Source organism: Leopardus geoffroyi, chromosome B4, assembly GCF_018350155.1.
Source record: "Leopardus geoffroyi isolate Oge1 chromosome B4, O.geoffroyi_Oge1_pat1.0, whole genome shotgun sequence".
Classification (NCBI taxonomy): domain Eukaryota; kingdom Metazoa; phylum Chordata; class Mammalia; order Carnivora; family Felidae; genus Leopardus; species Leopardus geoffroyi.
Window position 1 is genome coordinate 67,401,899 of NC_059341.1, and position 6,678 is coordinate 67,408,576.

Genomic DNA, 6,678 nt, shown 5'->3' on the forward strand with positions numbered 1-6,678 from the left:
ACGTATGCTCAACTAGGATGTTCTCCAAAGGTCAGATGGCAGCTGAGGCCATAGTGGAAGTTCTTTCAACACTGGAAGTTAGGTCAATCCTAGACTTATTTCAACAATTCACTTTTGGGCCAGTGTTTCTCTTAGTGTTTCTGCGGCCTGGTGTCTATAACTGTAACCCAAGTTAAGATGGTTGTATGAACTCTAAAGGGAGTTCTCCAACCCCAATTCTTTTTCTTTTTAATGTTTTTTTTTTTTGAGAGAGAGAGAGAGACAGAGACAGAGACAGAGAAAGAAGAGAGAGAGAGAGAGAGAGAGAGAGAGAGAGAGAGAGACAGAGTGTGAGTGGGATAGGGGCAGAGAGAGAGGAAGATTCAGAATTTGAAGCAGGCTCCGGGCTGAGAGCTGTCAGCACAGAGCCCGACATGGGGCTCGATCCCATGAACCATGAGATCATGACCTGAGCTGAAGTCAGATGCTCAACAAACTGAGCCACCCAGGTGCCCCCAACCCCAATTCTCTTATGATTCTAAGACTCTAACATGACAGCTGAGCAATGCAAAGGCTTCTATCTCCAGTGTGTACTAGAAACCCAATTCAAACATCAAGTGAATCATCTTGAACTTTAGAACTAGGGAGAAATAAATTTAATCAATAATAACATATAGCTTATAATTTCTACCTGCACTGTGGCATAATAGTTTTATAGCTCTGCTTTAAACCCACACTTCTGTTGAAATATTGAATCACTCTTGAAAAATTCTAGTTTTTCAATAAAAAATGTTTCTGCTACAAATGAAGGGTTTTTTGTTGACTATAGGTTCTACATCAAAGTGCTGGCTGCCATGGAGACCGAAGGACACAAATATCAAGTAAAATCTAAGTCAATAACTGGTAATCCCTGTTGGGAAGGGATATTTCTCTTTTCTCTATAAAGAGTGACTTTCTAAATTCAGCAGTGGGGAAAGCAAGGTTCATAAAGCTGATGATGCAAACATGCCCTACTGTGAATCACAGAGTATGCAGTATTAGGCTGTCTTTCCAGCTATCTGTAATAGCCAAGCAAAGGAATAAGGTGGCTATTACAGAAGGAAACCTGTATCACTGGGGAAAGCAGGCGGGTGTCTTTTGTTGTTATACTGACCTGATCTACAAAACTAATTGGTCCTGGGCAATTGAAAAGAATTAAGGAGGTAGAAATTCAACTGAAAAAGCAGTATGGTGGCACTTACTAGTTGTAGGTGCCACTTAAGCAGTTGTAGGTGCCATGCAATCCAGGTTTTCTCCTGAGGCCTCCCCTCCATTATTAGTTCCTCGGCTTCTGTTAAGCCCAAAGAATAAAGTTCCAAATTTTCTCTCTGCTTCAGATATCTCTGTGGAAAAAGTGGCCACAATTAAAGACATTGCCAGATTTCCTATCTCAACCCAAGGGGAGACAGGGAAGAAAAGGTGTCACAGATAGTACTCCTGTTTACTTTCCTATATTTGTTCATTTTTAACCTTGGAGTTTCCACATCTTGCATCTCAGTTATTGTCTGTGTTATTTAGCATCTCTTAAATGAGTGTCTGATGATAGCTACATGTTTACTAAAAAAAAACATCTATTAAGGGGCACCTGGGTAGGTTAGATGGTTGAACGACTGACTCCTGTTTTCGGCTCAGGTCATGATCCCTGGGTTGTGGGATAGAGACCTGGGTCAGGGATCATGTTCAGATTCTCTCTCTCTTTCTCCCTGTGCCCTTCCCCCCTGCTCAAGTTCTCTCTCCTTCTCTCTAAAATGAAATAAAATAAACCTTTAAAAAATCTATTAAATATCTACAATGTAAAAGATACTCTGTTAGCCTCTTTGTGGATAAAAGGATTAAATTAACAGATTCTGTCCCATAGAGAGCTTATAGACTGAGTGGAGACACAAACAGTTCAATAAATGTAATACAAAATGATGAGCCATAGTGAAGACATATGTAAAGTACATGGGAGTTCAATGGGGGGAGAGATAACTTCCAACTGAGCAGATGGGGAAACATTTAATGGAAAAGTTGGAGTTAAAGTGAATTATAAAGATGAAACAATTCTGGAAGGACAGGACATGTACTGCAGATTGATTAGTTTTACTGGAGTAGAAGATATGTAAATGGAAGTAACAAGCTATAAATTTAATAAGGAATAGGTTCTTTGGGGGAATTATGGTAACTAGAGCTTGGTAAATAGATCTGATGGGTCTAAAATCCTTGTTCAAAAAATCCTGAAAGATATCCAATAAGGAGTTGAAAATGTTGGACTAAAATTGTTAAACTGGAGCTTAACATACAGTTTGGGGGTAAGCTCCAGGGGAATAAGAGTGCAAGCAAGAACTTTGCCAAGAGAAAAACCAGAGAGGAAAACAAAAGGAAAACAAAGATGCAATTATTAAACATTTTTTAGGCTTGCTTTTTTATATACATACACATACATATGTATGTGTTTCAGTAGATTAAATCATGAGCCTAAAACCACCATAACAGAATCATCATTTATTGAATTCACTGGGATGAGCTTCTTATCATTTATATCATTTTACCATTACAACAATGCTATAAAAAGATCTTTATTTTCACTTTTGATATATATGAAAAAATAATAATTTCCCTCAAGTTACCATAACTCAAAATCTCCAAGACAATCTGAATCTGGCTTGATCCAAACTGGAAGTCACTGTGCTGACTGCCTCTCAGATGCTATCCTTCCCTCAAAGCTGTGGATGACCTAAATAATCAGACAGCGATGGCTGCCAGAACTAGCAAATAAAAATACAAAATAGTGGGTTAAATCTGAATTTTACATAAACAACATTGTTTTAGAATAAATATGTTCTATGTAATATATGGGGAGATATTTATACTAAAAAGTTATTTGTTGTTTATTTGAAATTCAAATTTAATGGGAGATCTTATATTTTATCTGACCAGCCTAGGAGAAACTGAAATTTGGGAAATTATGTCAGTTCTCTTAAATAACATATTTTCCTTGGCTCAGGTTAATAACAATGTAGGCAGGCAATAAATGAGGCATAGATGAATAAAAAAAAAAAGAATGAACAAATGAATGGATAATACATTATAAAAAGCACTACAGAATGAACAATATTAACTTAGCCTTTTATATATTAGTGATATTATTATTCTGATAACTTTTGAATGTTAGGATATTTAGTAATATGGGGTAAAATATCCACTTAAGTTTCTCAAGGATCAGTGAAAATTATTAACACGCTCATTTTAACTAAGATTTCAGAAAGAAAAATCACCACAACCCAAACCATCTGCATATATAGAACTAATTGAAAAGTTCTACTGACTTAACCTAATTGAAAAATAAAATGCATACTTTAATAGTTCTTCTTTTCTGATTATATGTTTCTCCAGACATATGACACAGCCAATGGTCAAATTAAGAACTTAAAAATGTAGATATTTTAAAGAAAGAATAATTTAAATGTGCAACATTATTCTTCAGTTATTACTTCCAATTCTCGTTGATGGAATCACCATTTAAGAACTTGTTTTCTGGCACAAAAAAATACATAGACCAATGGAACAGAACAGAGACTCCAGAAATAAACCCACATTTATATGGTCAATTAATCTATGACAAAAGAGGCAAAAATATACAATGGGAAGAAGACAGTCTCTTCAATAAATGGTGTTGGGAAAACTGGGCAACTACATGAAAAAGAAAGTAACTGGACCACTTTATTATACCATATACAAAAATAAACTCAAAATGGATTAAAGAATTAAATATAAGACTAGAAACCATAAAACTCCTAGGAGAAAACATAGGCAGTAAGCTCTTTGACATTTTTCTTAGCAACATTTTTTTGGATCCTTCTCATCAGACAAGGACAACAAAGGCAAAAAGAAACAAACGAGACTACATCAAACTAAAAAGCTCTGCACAATAAAGGAAATCATCAATACAATGAAAAGGCAACCTAATGAATCAGAGAAAACATTGGTAAATGATATATCTGATAAGGGGTTAACATGAAAAATATATAAAGAACTCATAAAAGTCAGTATCAAAAAAACAAATAATCCAGTTAAAAAATGAGCAGAGGATCTGGACACACACACACACACACACACACACACACACACACTGGAATAAAACTCAGCCCTAAAAAAGAATGAAATCTTGCCATTTGTGACAACATGGATGAACCTAGAGGGTGTTATAACTAAAATAGGTCAGACAGAGAAAGACAAATACTGTATGACTTCACTTACAGGTGAAATTTTTTTTTAAATTAACAAACAAAACAGAAACAGACTCACATACAAAGAGAACAGACTGATGGTTCCCAGAGAGGAGGGAATGGCAGGATGTATGAAATAAGTGAAGAGGATTAAGACGTACAATCTTCCGATTATAAAGTAAGTAAGACCCAGGGATGTAATGTACAGCATAGAGAATATAGTCAATAATATTTTAATGAGTTTGTATGGTGACAGATGGTAACTAGACTTATTGCAGTGACCATTTTGTAATGTATATAAATATTAAATCATCGTATTGTATACCTGGAAATAAGACAATATTGTATGCCAATTATTTTTCAATTAACAAAAAGGAAATGAAAAAAGAAAAAAAACCTCACCTCTTATATGGGGTCAGCAGCTGCAACTGAAAGAAGAAATTTTAAATGAAATTTCAAATCACTGAAATATTAATCATTAAAACATAATGATCATTAAAATATAAAATAATAAATTAAAATAAAAATTCTATTATAAAATATAAATTTATAGGAATAAATTAAAAAATAAATCTAAAACAAATGAGAAAGGTGTATTTTGAATTCATTGATATGACAAGACTCTCAATTTGTTGTTCAGCGAAATGAGAATTGTATTTAACTTTACAACAAGAAATTAAGAGGTAGTCAATGAGTACTATGACAATTAAAGCTTGCCATTAATAAGCATTATCTCTATGAAAATTACCAAGACCACTGATTATATGCATTTTTAAATCAGAATCTGTCCTCATACTATTTTTTTTTTTTTTTGGCAATGCAATCAAAGAGTGATTATTTCTAAACAAGATTTGGTTACTGAATGACCTGAAAAGCTGTCAGTTTTAAAAAAAATTTTTTTAATATTTATCTATTTTTGAGACAGAGAGAGACAGTGCATGAACGGGGGAGGGTCAGAGAGAGAGGGAGACACCGAATCTGAAGCAGGCTCTAGGCTCCAAGCTGTCAGCAAAGAGCTCAACGCAAGGCTCGAACTCATGGACCGTGAGATCATGACCTGATCCGAAGTCAAAAACTCAACCGACTGAGCCACCCAGACGCCCCAAAGCTGTCAGTTTTAAATGAGGCCTGAACAAGAAAAGGCTCTACAACAGGTCCAGGCTACCATGCAAGATTCTCTGCTACTCAGCCATATGAGCCAGTAGATCCAATGATGCTTAACGTGCCAGTGGCAGGTATGGATGCTGTTTGGAGTCTTTGCCAGGCCCCTCTAGGTGAATCATATCACCCCAAATGAATCAAATGTCAAATATATTACAAAGGAAAAATATCTATTCTTCTACGAGATTCCTTAAATGAATACCAGACTTATAAATCAGATAGCATTTATTGTTTCTATTAATTTTATGTATCTGTAAATCTTTGAAAGCTAGATTTTCACAATTTTTTTAATGTTTATTTATTTTTGAGAGACAGAGAGACAGGGCATGAGCAGGAGAGGGGTAGAGAGAGAGGGAGACAGAATCTGAAGCAGCTCCAGGCTCCAAGCTGTCAGCACAGAACCCGATGTGGGGCTCGAACCCACGAACTGTGAAATCATGATCTGAGCCGAAGTCAGACACTTAACTGACTGAGCTACCCAGATGCTAGATTTTTTTTTTCCATAATAGTATTTGTATTTGTTTCTGGTTTGCAATGAAACACCTCACTGTATAAAGTGATAAGCATGTCTGGATATCAGGCAGGGGATGTTACAACTGATGGAGAAAAAAATAGTTGGACCTTTCTCTTCAACTGTTGAGTTTTGATCAAATGATTAAGATATAAAAATGATAGAGTGGAGGGAAAAAACACTTTTCTTTCTTTCTTTCTTTCTTTCTTTCTTTTTTTTTTTTTTTTTTTTTTGCTTTGAGTGATCATAACAGAAATAAAAATACAAAGTAAAACAAAATTATATGAATACAACACTGAGGCTGAAGCCAAAAATGTTACAAGGAAAAATTATTTATAAAAATTCTGAAAACAGTTTGTTTGCAGTCTCATGGGGCTGGCCCTTATGGGCAGTCATTTTGGTCATCTGTTGGAAAGCCCTGAGACCTGTGGGCCAGCCCTGTACGACCCTGGCGCTCACTGTACAGGTTTCTTGACAGGCTCCTAGATGAGGATGCTCATCCGTACATTTCTGAGAGGGAAATCTAATGGTATCCACAGCGTCTTCTTTCAACTAACAATAACACAAATGGAACATGTGACTGTCACACGGCAGTCTTTCTAGGCAGCTTTGAATGTTTCTGGTTCAGGGTAACCGTATGCTTGAAGACAACTGCACTATCTATCAATTGTGTAAAGTATCAAGGACTTCCTAGAAGTCTGCGTAAAGAGCAGCATCAATTTCTAACTGGGTTGTTGGCAGGTTTGGCTTGAAATAAAAAGTGGAGATAAAACACAATCT